Here is a 15,065-nt window from a genome sequence, read left to right on the forward strand (position 1 = left end):
TCTGGTGTGCTATAGGTTACTGTTATGTACTAGATGTGCAAATATGTACCCATAACTTGTTTTTCAAAAATATTAATAAAAGGGGTGTGTCTCCAAACAGCCATCTCTTTCCTGACAATTCCCTTTGTGCATATTCTCTTACATATGATAAGTCAACATTGAAACACCTACGGCTTTTAGTCAGGTGCGGCTAATGTATGTACAAAACAGGATTTTCCCCTGATTTTAGCTTGTGCGGCTAATATTCAGGTGCGCTTTGTAGTCCGGGAAATACGGTACTCTAGGAACAACAAGTAGGCCTGCAGAGCGAGAGCGAAGTGCTCTAATAGGGTGATATGGTACTACAAGGTCATTAAGATAAGATGGGGCCTGATTATTTAAGACCTTGTATGTGAGGAGCAGGATTTTGAATTCTGGATTTAACAGGAAGCCAAAACAGGAGAAATATGCTCTCTCTTTCTAGTCCCTGTCAGGACTCTTGCTGCAGCATTTTGGATCAGCTGAAGGCTTTTCAGTGAGTTTTTAGGACTTCCTGATAATAATGAATTACAGTCGTCCAGCCTGGAAGTAATAAATGCATGAACTAGTTTTTCAGCGTCACTCTGAGACAGGATATTTCTAAATTTAGAGATGTTGCACAAATGGAAGAAAGCAGTCTTACATATTTGTTTAATATGTGCATTGAAGGACATATCCTGGTCAAAAATGACTCCAAGGTTCCTCACAGCGTTACTGGAGGCCGAGGTAATGCCATCCAGAGTAAGAATCTGCTTAGATACCATATTTCTAAGATTTTCAGGGCCGAGTACAATAACCTCAGTTTGATCTGAATTAAGAAGCAGAAAGTTAGCGGCCATCCAGGTCTTTATGTCTTTAAGACATTCCTGCAGTTTAACTCATTGGTGTGTGTTATCTGGCTTCATGGACAGATAGAGCTGGGTGTCATCTGCATAGCAGTGTAAATGTATGCTATGTCTTCTAATGATGCTGCCTAAGGGAAGCATGTATAATGTAAACAGAATTGGTCCTAGCACTGAACCCTGTGGAACTCCATAATTAACCTCAGTGTGTGAAGAGGACTCTCCATTTACATGCACAAACTGGAGTCTATTAGATAGATATGATACAAACCACTGCAGTGCAGTACCTGTAATACCTACAGCATGTTCTAATCGCTCTAATAGGATATTATGGTCGACAGTATCGAACGCTGCACTGAGGTCTAGCAGGACAAGCACAGAGATGAGTCCACTGTCAGAGGCCATAAGAAGATCATTTGTAACCTTCACTAAAGCTGTTTCTGTGCTGTGATGAACTCTGAAACCTGACTGAAATTCTTCAAATAAGCCATTCCTCTGCAGATGATCTGTTAGCTGTTTGACAACTACTCTTTCAAGGATGTTTGATATAAAGGAAGGTTGGAGATTGGCCTATAATTAGCTAAGACTGCTGGGTCTAGAGATGCTTTTTGAGTAAAGGTTTAACTACAGCTAGCTTGAAGGCCTGTGGTACATAGCCCATTATTAGAGATAGGTTGATCATATTTAAGATCGAAGAATTAATTAATGGCAGGACTTCTTTGAGCAGTTTTGTAGGAATGGGGTCTAAAAGACACGTTGATGGCTTGGAGGAAGTAATTATTGAAGTTAACTCAGAAAGATCAATTGGAGAAAAAGAGTCTAACTTAACATTAATGGTACTAAGAGTAGCTGTAGATAATATTACATCTGTGGGATGATTATTGGTAATTTTTTCTCTAATGATAAAAATTTTATTTGTGAAGAAGTTCATGAAGTCATTACTAGTTAACGTTAAAGGGATTGTTGGCTCAAAAGAGCTCTGACTGTTTGTCAGCCTGGCTACAGTGCTGAAGAGAAACCTGGGGTTGTTCTTCTTTTCTTCAATCAGTGATGAATAGTAAGATGTTCTGGCTTTGCGGAGGGCTTTCTTATAAAGCAGCAAACTATTTCTCCAGGCTAAATGATGATCCTCTAAATTTGTGACACGCCATTTCCTCTCCAGATTACGAGTCATCTGCTTTAGGCTACGTGATGGAGAATTATACCACGGAGTCAGGTACTTCTGATTAGAGACCTTAGTTTTCACTGGAGCTACAGTATCCAGAGTCGTACGTAGTGAGGAGGTGAAATTATTAACAAGATAATCGACCTCTGTTGGAGCAGCGTTCAGATAGCTGCTCTGCTCTATGTTGGTACAGGGCATTGAAGATGATAACAGTGGGTGGATTATATTCTTAAACTTAGTTACAGCGCTTTCAGAAAGACATCTACTTTGATAAAGTCTACTCTCCACTGCTGTGTAATCAATTATTGTAAATGTAAATGTTATCAGGAAATGATCAGACAGGAGAGGGTTTTCAGGAAACACTGTTAAATGTTCAGTTTCTATGCCATATGTTAAAACAAGATCTAGAGTGTGATTAAAGTGGTGGGTGGGTTCTTTTACATTTTGAGAGAAACCAATTGAGTCTAATAACAGATTAAATGCCATGTTGAGGCTGTCATTTTTAGCATCTACATGGATGTTAAAATCACCCACAATAATTATTTTATCTGAGCTCAGAACTAAATCAGATAAAAAGTCTGAGAAATCAGACAGAAACTCTGTGTAAGGCCCAGGTGGACGATAGATGATAACAAGAAAGACTGGTTTCTGAGTTTCACAGCTGGGGTGGACAATGTTAAGCACCAGGCTTTCAAATGAATTAAAAGTCTGTCTGGGTCTTTGTTTGATTAATAGGCTGGTGTGAAAAATTGCTGCCACACCGCCCCCTCGGCCTGTGCTTCAAGATTTCTGGTAGTTAGAATGACTCGGGGGTGTTGATTCATTTAAACTAACATAATCATCCTGCTGCAACCAGGTTTCTGTAAGGCAGAGTAAATCAATTTGTTGATCAATTATTAAGTCTAACAGAGACTTGGAGGAGAGAGACCTAATATTTAATAATCCACATTTCACTGTTTTACTCTTTGGTTCAGATGTGGATACTGCATTGGTCTTTCTTTGTAATTGTTTATGTTTAAGTTGTTTGTTGCTGGTTTTTAGTTTGTTTTTTGTCTGTTTGGGAGCTGACACAGTCTCTATGGAGATGGGTTTTTGGGGGGGTAGCAGGAGGAGAGAAGCTGCAGAGAGGTGTGTAAGACTGCAACTCTGCTTCCTGGTCCCAACTCTGGATAGTCATACTTTGGGGGGTTTAATAAATTTGTCCATATTTCTAGAAATGAGAGCTGCTCCATCGAAAGTGGGATGGATGCCGTCTCTCCTAACAAGACCAGGTTTCCTCCAGAAGGTTTGCCAATTATCTATGAAGCCCACATCGTTTCTGGGACACCACTCAGACAGCCAGCAATTTAAGGAGAACATGCGGCTAAACATGTCACTCCTGGTCTGATTGGGGAGGGGACCAGAGAAAACTACAGAGTCCCACATTGTTTTGGCAAAGTTGCACACCGATTCAATATTGATTTTAGTGACCTCCGATTGGCGTAACCGGGTGTCATTACTGCCGACGTGAATTATGATTTTACTGAATTTACGTTTGCCCTTAGCCAGCAGTTTTAAATTTCCTTCAATGTCGCCTGCTCTGGCCTCTGGAAGACAATTGACTATGGTTGCCGGTGTCTCTAGCTTCACATGTCTGAGAACACAATCACCAATTACCAGAGTTTGACCCCCAGCGGGTGTGTCGCCCAGTGGGGAAAAACGGTTAGACACATGAACGGGTTGGTGGTGTACCTGGGGCTTCTGTTTAGGACTATGCTTCCTCCTCACCGTCACCCAGCCGCCCTCTTTCCCCAGCTGCTTGGGGTCTGCCGGGTAACAGCTAGCGGGGCCTACGCTATTTTCGGCTGCACCAGCTACAGGGGCCTGGCTAGCTATGGGTGAATGAAGGGTGCGAAGCCGAGTCTCCAATTCAGTAATCCTGGCCTCCAGCGCTGTAAATATGCTACATTTGTTACAGATATCATTACTGCTAAAGGAGGCCGAGGAGTAACTAAACATCTGACACAATGAGCAAGAAAGTGCAGGAGGGACAGGTGAAGTAGCCATGGTGCTAACGAGTCGGCTATGAGCTAAGCTAAGCTAGCGAAACAGTACAGAGACATTGAGTGAATACTTTGGTTATAAATTAGGTAGTGAGTACACAGAAAGTGTGCTTTGGATGAAGCACGAGAAGATTATACTATGAAAATAGAATGTATTTTAAAGTTTTTAATTAAATTAAATTGCTACGCAGATAAGCTACACAGAAACACCACTGTGTTTGAGCAGGAACAGGAAGTGATACTCTACCACAGAGCGAGCGAACACCAAGTGATAGCGACACCAAGAGTGCAAGATCAGATGCTATGTCTATGAAGCTGCATTTAAACTGGCAACAATATTTATTCTCATTTTAGAAGGATATTTTACAGCAACATACAGGGGAGGAGGAATCCCCACCAGCCATGGTTTCTCATTGTAGAGGCGATATACGGTTTCTAACTTGCGTTTTAGTCCAATGTGGCACATTGTGCATAGTGCCCGCTAGATGAACTGCAATGTGTTCTTCATAGACTTTGGGTAGTTGAAAAACAGTGCGTATGAAAGTCCAAAAGAGAATCGCTCTCCATCTTCAGTGCGGTTGGACTGAGAGCTTGGGATATGTTTTTATAACCTAACCCTACTTTAAACCTCTCCACAATTTTATCCCTTACCTCTCAGTTGTGTTCCTTGATCATCATGATGGATTTTGGTCACTCTCACAAACATCGGAGGCCTTTACAGAACAATGTAAAGGGGGCTGAATAAATACTCACACCACACTTTTCAAATTTTTATTTGTGAAAAATGTTGAAAACCATATATTGTTTTCCTTCCACTTCACATGGTGAAGTATGCTTTACTTTGTGTTGATGTACCATGAAATTCCCTCAAAGTGTGAAGTCTGGAAAACCTTAAGCGTTATGAATACTATTTCAAGGCACAATAATTTGCAGCATAAAAAATTATTAGAGTGATTAGAGACTACATAAAATTATTGTATTGTGTTTTTTTTGTTTTTTATTTTATTGTGTGGCTTTTTTGAACATGTTAAAGTAATAGAATAAGCTTATTTAATCAAACCCTTTCCTATTACCGAATTTCCCAGAGGAACCCACCTGAGGGATTAAAGTTTTATCTTATCTTATTATTTGTACTAATAATCATCACTGTTTCTTCATGTTTATACCATATCCTATCATAAATCCTTCCTTTTAATCTGTCACATGTGTTTGGCTGTGTTACTCCAGATACATATACATAAACAAATAGATACACCACATACATGTGCGTGTACACAAACACATATGGTGTGGCTCAGGAGGTAGAGCAGGTCATCTGCTGATTGGAAGGTTGGTGGTTCGATCCGAGTTGCTCTCCGATGGAGGGATTCGTGGTCCAGAATGTTATTTTCTTTGCTCAATACTGAAATGCTTATTTATTATATTTTTTCCAGCCTATTTTATCATCTGTTATAACACCAAAAAACTTATGTTCATGAACTCTTTCAATTTTCACAACATCTGTCTGCACATGGAACAGTTTACCTCCTCACGTCAGATTCTCCAAAAGCTTAGAAACTTTTAAAACTGCTCTTAAAACTCACCTCTTTTCATTGGCTTTTAGAAAGGTTTAATTTATTTGTTTATTTATTTTTTATTTGATCAGCGAGGTGTTTTACGAAATTGTGTTCTATTGTATTTTTATCTGTATTTACTGTACAGCACTTTGGTCAGCCTTGGTTGTTTTTAAATGTGCTCTATAAATAAACTTGACTTGACTTGACATGACATGTGAGTTTATTTGAGAATTCCCAAATCATTGATTGTATCAGGTGCTTTTCAAAGACCTAGGAATACTCTGGCCAGTGTTGGGGAGTAATGGAATACATGTACCGACGTTACGTATTTAAAATACAAAATATGAGTAACTGTATTCCATTACAGTTACTGTTTAAAAAGGTGATATTCAGAATACAGTTACTTTGTTGAAATAAATGGATTACACGGCGGTCTTTTCCTGTTCCATATGTTAGGCTATGACCTCTCTATTTTTGGTTATTCCACGCCGGTGGAAACCCAAACAAAAAACGCGAGGCTCTAATGCCTGTGTCTCAATCTCGCAGCCCATGTCACCTCTACTTGTGGCCCGCTTAATGGCGTGAAGAAATTATTTTTTTTAATTATTATTCAAAAATGATTTAATATGAAGGCAATAGGTGTTACAGGCATAGCCCTAAAGAATGTAGCTTCATGGGCAGTGTAGTCCGTGCTGCAGGGAGAATGGACTGCCAAACCTGCCAAACCCATTATGTGTGAAAAAGGAGAGTGGAAAATTACGAGCTGTCACCGAGCAGCAACGGGAGATGGAAGCATGTAAATATAATTGGGGTACACAGCTGAACCTAATTAGACACGACCAGACACAAACCTTCAAAGTAAAACATGAAACTCACAGACTGTTTTACAACACAAACTCGGGGACACGAACAGAGCACAAGGGGAAGACACAGGTAGGAATGATAAAACACTGAACACCAGAATCAAACCCTAAGAACTAATACAAAATCAGAAGAAACTAAAGAATAATAACAATAAACTCAAAACAATGGGTCACCGCTCCAGGACCATGATGATAATAATAACCACTGCAGCCAAAAAGAGAGCCTGATGAGCCCAATTGTAAGTAAGCTATTAAGACTCGACTGTACGCTGTGTTCGTGTTTTTCTCTGAAACAACAAGTTCTGTTGGAGCAGCCTTTCAACGCCTCTCTCTGTCTCTCACTAGCAAAGTTGACCCAGACAACAAAGTAAAGCTAGTTTTCCACTACGAGCCCGACACGAACCCGACGTATCAGCCAGAGGTCCCTTTACTACGGTTCAGAGCCGCAGATCTGTTTTATATACGCGAGGAATAGTTTTCTATACGAGATCACTGCAAAAAGTGCAGCCTTACCTAATGTCCACCTACTGTTACTCATTTATATTAAGATTTAAAAATCTAGTTGGTATTGGTATGAAGAGTAACCTTCAGTAACAATTGGAGAATTGTGGAAGTAGAGAAACAGGCTTGTAATATGTGAAGTGGTGCCTATCCCCAAATTTATGGATTGGAGACCAACTTTGAGTTAGTGTCTTGCCTAAGGGATTGAACCACCAACCTTTAATGTATCCCATATAACATCCCTTAATATATTAGTGTTTAGTGTTTATTATTTTACTATACTACTTTAATATACTATACTAGTACTTTCTTCATACCCGTATAATATAGATCAATTTATTTGTTTTTTGTCATTATTTTCTACTTCTTTTGTTCTTTGTTTTATGAATTCCTTATACAATGTATTTTTCTTTTCACATGCATTTTGTAAACCCTCAGTGATCTATGGTCAATCTGAATATTTTTACTTTCTGCTGTATTGTGTTGTTGAACAGTTTTTATTATATAATGTTACGTTGTGGAAGTACGTAAGAACGACACAAGAGCTCATCACATTTTTCTCCAGCTTTAATCTCGGCATCCCACATCTGAACTCACAACCTCCTCCTACATCCTCCTACAACCAAAGTAGTGGGCAGATCGATCCAAAAATCGATCGTATCGATACCAAGTCGGAGCAGTAAGCGTCACGTGATAGAGCGGTTGTGGCGTGCCAGACCTGTCGGCGGTCTGGTTGAATATTTGGAGCCTCACTACCAACCCTGCATTTCATCTCCGAGAAAGTTATCCCAGAGAAAGCAAGTGTGTAAGTTCATCTCTGAATGTTTGTAAAGCGTTCCCACGTTAACCGATATATGGAGCGACTGCCTCTTCTCTCTCCCTCCCTCTCCTGCTGCTACTTCAATCATGAAACTGATCAATGATCAGCTGATCGGCTTTTCTGTTGCGAGAATTACATAGTTAATTCTTCAAAAAAGTTACTGAGGTTTGCAAACAAAGTTTTTTGCAGCTGTTTACCTAAAAATGCAGCCGAGGCGTTTTTTAAACAAACATTTCAAAATATTTATAGAACAATCAGCTGTTTTGCATCAAATCTGATGCCACACAAATTATTTGTGCCACTCCAAAAAATAATTTCTGTCCACTATGAGATGAAGGAGAACAACAGCCTGATACCTGCAGGCCTGACAACAGCAGATGTATCACTGCTGTAACACCTGTAACATTCAGCAGTCGCCTCATTGTTCTGACACACACAACAAAACTATTGACTACACTAAACACTAACTACACAAGATTTGCGCTAAACGTCGCAAATCTCTCACATCTCAAAACCGCCGTCACTCCTAATACTTCCTTCCGTTTCTTAACAACTAAATGCCATGTTTTGATTGGTCGACATGGTACATTTTTCAAACAATGGGAAAGGGTGGGGGGTGTTTTGGTTTCATCTTTGTTCACAGGCTTTCGAGTGTTTTCCTTATAAAACACAGTTTTTACCGTTTCTTCCCGCAGTAAATATAAACAACGATAGTATTCAGGAAGAAAAACAAACACTGCATTTTTTTTTTTTTTAAATCACAACTCTGGTTTTACATGGCCGATCAACACAATTTAAAAACGGGTATAAAGTCCACACCTTTTCCGTCGGTTGTTCCGTCTGTCCTGCTCACATTTCCAATGGTTATACATAGGGCTGCTCGATTATGGCAAAAATGATAATCACGATTATTTTCACTGAAATTGAGATCTCGATTATTTGACGATATTTATTTAACCCTTTAAGACCTACTATAGAACCAAGTCCGCCAGAGCTTATATTATTTTTTTTACATGTTGTAGTGCCATTTTTGGGAGCATTTCAAGTTGCTATAAAACTGTTATAGCCCATATTTTAATAATATGTATGCATTAAGTCCATAGTAACTACATTAATTGCAAAAAAGTGCAATAAACTACAAAAAAATAGAAAATCGTTTTTGTTTTTTTTTACATATATTTCTACTTGGAGAAATTTAAGAGGTTTATCCCTCAAAACTTTAACTACAAAAAAGTTGCAAAAAAATAGTTTACAACAACAGGAAATTTATTTTGAGTGTCTTCATAGTTTTATTTTGGAGATACACCAATTTTTATATACTGCAGGAAAAACGAAAAAACAATCCTATGATGCAAATTTGCAAAGAAAACAGCATGTGCATCAAAATAAAATATTTCCAGCAGTGCAATTCGAGTTCTAAGCATCCCAGAAACTATTCAGAAAGGTCAAACATGACCAGTATAGGCTTTTAAGGCGTACAAGTAAAAAAAAAAAAGATTTTCCGCGAAGATGACATCACTTCCGGTTTCGGGCAGGAAATGACGGACATGCGATAGTTCGCGCTGACGTCTGTTTCACTGTGGGAAGTGTTACGAACAGCTGATCGGATCGGCAAAGCGTGTTTCTGGAGTATTATGTTTTTGTTCCTGCAAGAGCTTTTAATGCAGTTTTTGCAAAGCTTTATGTGGAAGGAAACCGTGACCGAGGACAAGCTGATGGCATAAGTTGTAAGTACAACTCCTCCGGTTTCATATGCAAAACAAATGATTGCGCTAGCTTACACGGTTCAGGTTCTACAGGGATTTAAAAATAGTTACACAAAACGGAGCGTGCTGCTCTGACCGGCTTTAAAGGGTTAACAATAACAATGTATTGAATAATGACTTTAAAAAATAATATAAAATAGTGTGCAACACCACTGAAGTTTTTTTTACCTCTCTTTTCAACCAACAGCAGTCACTCTCCTCTCCAAATAACTTCTGCTTAGCTTTCCGAGCTTCCCTCGGGTCCTCTTAATCAGCGGTCTCCAACCTTTTTTGCGCCACGGACGGTTTATGCCCGACAATATTTTCACGGACCGGCCTTTAAGGTGTCGCGGATAAATGAGGGAGGGGCTAATAATCGACTCAGTCATTTTTAATGATCGTTGAAATTCCAGATCGTAATCGTGATTAAAATTCGATTAATTGAGCAGCCCTAGTTATACACGTTGTCATTAACGTGGCTTCACTCCACATCAGCCACGCCGCTTTGCTAGCTAAAACACCGGTGTTGGCACATAAGGACGCTGTCATAGCCTGTCAACGACGTTGATTAGCTGCGCATGTACGTGAATGTGAATCGCGTGATTGGCTGGACTATGGGATAAGGTTATATACATACATAATACATAATAAATGTTTTAGTGTGTTAGTACAGGTGGCTACGGAACTGGATCAACGTCCTCCACAAGCACAGCGGCTGGAGCAAAATGATAGATTAACATAATTGGAACCAACTCCATGTACAGTGGGGCAAAAAAGTATTTAGTCAGCCACCGATTGTGCAAGTTCCCCCACCTAAAATGATGACAGAGGTCAGTAATTTGCACCAGAGGTACACTTCAACTGTGAGAGACAGAATGTGAAAAAAAAATCCATGAATTCACATGGTAGGATTTGTAAAGAATTTATTCGTAAATCAGGGTGGAAAATAAGTATTTGGTCACCTCAAACATGGAAAATCTCTGGCTCTCACAGACCTGTAACGTCTTCTGTAAGAAGCTTTTCTGTCCCCCACTCGTTACCTGTATGAATGGCACCTGTTTGAACTCATCATCTGTATAAAAGACACCTGTCCACAGCCTCAAACAGTCAGACTCCAAACTCCGCCATGGCCAAGACCAAAGAGCTTTCGAAGGACACCAGGAAAAGTATTGTAGACCTGCACCAGACTGGGAAGAGTGAATCTACAATAGGCAAGCAGCTTGGTGTGAAAAAATCAACTGTGGGAGCAATCATCAGAAAATGGAAGACATACAAGACCACTGATAATCTCCCTCGATCTGGGGCTCCACGCAAGATCTCATCCCGTGGGGTCAAAATGATCATGAGAACGGTGAGCAAAGATCCCAGAACCACACGGGGGGACCTGGTGAATGACCTGCAGAGAGCTGGGACCAAAGTAACAAAGGTCACCATCAGTAACACACTACAACGGCAGGGAATCAAATCCCGCAGTGCCAGACGTGTTCCGCTGCTGAAGCCAGTGCATGTCCAGGCCCGTCTGAAGTTTGCCAGAGAGCACATGGATGATACAGCAGAGGATTGGGAGAATGTCATGTGGTCAGATGAAACCAAAGTAGAACTTTTTGGTATAAACTCAACTCGTCGTGTTTGGAGGAAGAAGAATACTGAGTTGCATCCCAAGAACACCATACCTACTGTGAAGCATGGGGGTGGAAACATCATGCTATGGGGCTGTTTTTCTGCCAAGGGGACAGGACGACTGATCCGTGTTAAGGACAGAATGAATGGGGCCATGTATCGTGAGATTTTGAGCCAAAACCTCCTTCCATCAGTGAGAACTTTGAAGATGAAACGAGGCTGGGTCTTCCAACACGACAATGATCCAAAACACACCGCCCGGGCAACAAAGGAGTGGCTCCGTAAGAAGCATTTGAAAGTCCTGGAGTGGCCTAGCCAGTCTCCAGACCTCAACCCCATAGAAAATCTGTGGCGGGAGTTGAAAGTCCGTGTTGCTCGGCGACAGCCCCAAAACATCACTGCTCTCGAGAAGATCTGCATGGAGGAATGGGCCAAAATACCAGCTACTGTGTGTGCAAACCTGGTAAAGACCTATAGTAAACGTTTGACCTCTGTTATTGCCAACAAAGGTTATGTTACAAAGTATTGAGTTGTATTTTTGTTATTGACCAAATACTTATTTTCCACCCTGATTTACCAATAAATTCTTTACAAATCCTACCATGTGGATTCATGGATTTTTTTTTTCACATTCTGTCTCTCACAGTTGAAGTGTACCTCTGGTGCAAATTACTGACCTCTGTCATCATTTTAGGTGGGGGAACTTGCACAATCGGTAGCTGACTAAATACTTTTTTGCCCCACTGTACATCTTAACCTGAAGAACAAGCTTTGAGGACAATCAATCTCCCTGAAGACAAAAGGCAGTACGAGAGGAACTGCGTTGACTTCAAGAGTCAACAAGGTGAACAGACAGCAACACTGCCCTAAACCTTAAAGGGTTCAGCAGCATGTACAAATACCATCGTGGATGGAAGCATGCACTCCCAATCACAAGCTGGGAGGTTCACCAGCCACATCACTGTGTGTGAATGGAATTGAGAAGACTGTCTGAGTTTCACATTTGCCATACTGGGAGTTGAAATGGCAAAGGAAGAGACTGAAAAGAGTGAAAGACAAAAGGCAAAGCTGAAGAAGAACGGCCCACTGGGCCTCTGACACGCCACAACCGTGAACTGCTGCAGATGCAGGAGAGAGACAGAAGCTGTGAGAAGTGGGAAGAGAGCATAGAGAAAAAATGAAGTCTGTTGTTGTTAATGTGAGAACACATGGTAATTGGGTTGGAAAACTGTCTTGTCGAGGCAGATTAAAAGGATCGCAACAAAGGTAAAAATAAAATGCACACAAACACACATAAACAGAGAAATGTGAAGGAAAGGCAGCTTTAAGTACATGCTCTGCTGAATCTGCAGCTCCACTGCACACACATCCATTAAACCTGCCTACTAACACACACACATGCAATGAAGATCAGCTTGTTGTCTCTCATCAGTGTTAAAATAGTGTAAATTTAACAGACACTTGTTATCAAATGCTGAGTGTATCCACTGCTCTTCAGGTTGCAGGACAACCGTTTAACTTTTGTGAAAGGAAAAAAAAAAAAGACAATACAAGACAATACATTTAGTTTTTAATATGGTAAATTGTGATATGCTTTCTGATTGATTGGAGCAACACAAGTAATTTACTGTATGAAGTAAATTCTCTTTTGTGATAATATTTTGAACTTGCATTCCTGTTGTCCTGTCAACTTAGTGGGTTATAAGCTGATATGCAAATTAGTTGATTGTTACAGGGAAAGATGACTCGATTATGAAACAAGTGAATAAGATGTAGCAGAGGGTTGAAATGAGTTCTGTGTTTCTGATGTATGGGTGAAGCTTGCACCCAGATACACACCTCTGAATACACAAGAACAAACTTGTTTTGTGAAATACATGACGACATGTTAATGAACAGAGGTAGTGACTCTTAAGTCTGATTTCAGACCATGTAAGCATCAGTTATTAATTAAAGCCAGAAGCAGTGACTGCGGCACTTCATGGCAGGTTCTAACCCCTACAGCATGTTGTTTCACCTCAAAGTAAGACATTTCCTGTGATTTTTCAGGCAGATTTTGGGGTTTTGTTTTAGTACCAGGCTGATTCTGCCAGTTAGGTTTGGGTTGTTTTCTTTTTGTAAGAGAAATACAGGTTTATATATATTTAGACATGTCCTGAACAAGGCCTAATATGTTTGTTTTTGTAACAGTGCACTTAGGAAAAAACCTGCCAGGTATCATCCCTCTGGGGTGATATTTTGTGTGTTGATGATTTAAAAGCAGGCCTGCAAGATTGGAAGTAAAAGTGCTATAAAATACTTTACTGAGAGCAAATACAAGGTGAGCTTCTTTAGATTACAACGGGCTTCTGAGGAAATTCACCTACCTAGGACACTGACCATATTAGATGGTAAGTCCTGTGTTTAAAAGGATTGTAGCAATTCAATGCATTTCAAAAGCAATAAGAATTGTTTTTATCTGCAGCTCCACTGCTAATGTTTTTTTCTCTGAGGGTCTTTGTGGAGGATTCGGCACAGACATGAGCGAAGATGAAGCAGGATGTGCAGTGAACACAGAACATCTTAGTGTTGGGCCCATTATCATATCACAGTTGAACTCACAGTGTGAAAAACAAGTGAGTGACATTACCTATGAAAAGTCACTGGTTACAGTAGTTTTAAATAAAAACATGGGATGATCCATGATTTGGGCAAATTATGGCAACAGTAGTGTTTCTAATGATTTTGGGAAATAAACTGCACATGGCACACGTGTGCCTGTGGTGTTGGATGCCTTATTACTCCTATGACCCTACAGTTGTTTGCAAGTGTGAAGTTTGTATTTACTCACTGATTTTGGTTTCTAGGTAATTGTGGTGTGGATGCAGGCTCCAGGCGGAGCGAAGAGTTAGACCCACTAAACATGACATTAATACTAATTTTATTCTCTAACACAGGGTTTACTGGGCTGGAGTGAAGTTACTCCGGAGGAGAAGCCCTGATGTTATCTGAGAAATGATCTAACTAACCTTTTCCTTTTTGTTATTCTCCTAGTTCTGATGAGTTGACTCATGGGAGAGACCATGTGTCAAAAGGAGGGATTCCAGGTTTAACATGAAACCTGGAATCCCTGGTTTCACGTTAAACCATGATTTTTCCATGATAATTTTTCCATGGCTTTTTACTGTGATTTGTGGGATTAACGGTTCATGTACAGGTATTAAACCTCTACAAGGGGTACAGACATCTTCAGATAAGGTTTTGATGACCTATAAGTGAAGTTCACTGAACTGAAAGGAAAATGTGGATTGATGTTGGTTAATATGTTTTCCTCCTAGTAAGGAGCTACAGGTGCAGTACCTACTGCAGCACAGTAGGTTTTCTACATTGAAACTTTAAAAACATCATCTTCAAATGTAAAACTTAAAGCTGATTAACAGCAAATTTAAGAAAAGAGAATGCATTTAATATCAGGTGTCAGAATACAGGAAACCTACAAGTCTGCTAGCTTTGTGAGGAACTAAATGAACTTCCATCAGTGACACTCACAGTGTCCTTACTGAAACCAGAAAAAGCAGAGTCATCCTGTTCATGGCTGATTCTTTTGAGTACATTAGTGAAACATGATACGTGACAAGAACACAACAGACGCTCTTTGTTTTTGTGCTTAAGAAAAACCCAAATGTAAAAGACCCCTTTTAGAAAGAAAATATTTTTATATGCAGATTGATTATGTGCATCAGTTTAAAAAAAATCATCCCTCTAAGCCACTCATCCAAGTTCATCTGGTTTCACCATGCTATATATAACCATGCATATTAAGCTTAACTAAAAGAGTCAAAGGAATGATTTGAAAGACTGGACACGGTTATTTGCTGTTTTTTCCAGTCAGATAAAGTGATCATCTGTTACTG

Source organism: Aulonocara sp. 'chitande type north' Nkhata Bay, linkage group LG14 (genome assembly GCF_057382095.1).
Source record: "Aulonocara sp. 'chitande type north' Nkhata Bay isolate Kocher_YH1m ecotype deep benthic linkage group LG14, A_spYH_male_GT1.1, whole genome shotgun sequence".
Taxonomy (NCBI): domain Eukaryota; kingdom Metazoa; phylum Chordata; class Actinopteri; order Cichliformes; family Cichlidae; genus Aulonocara; species Aulonocara sp. 'chitande type north' Nkhata Bay.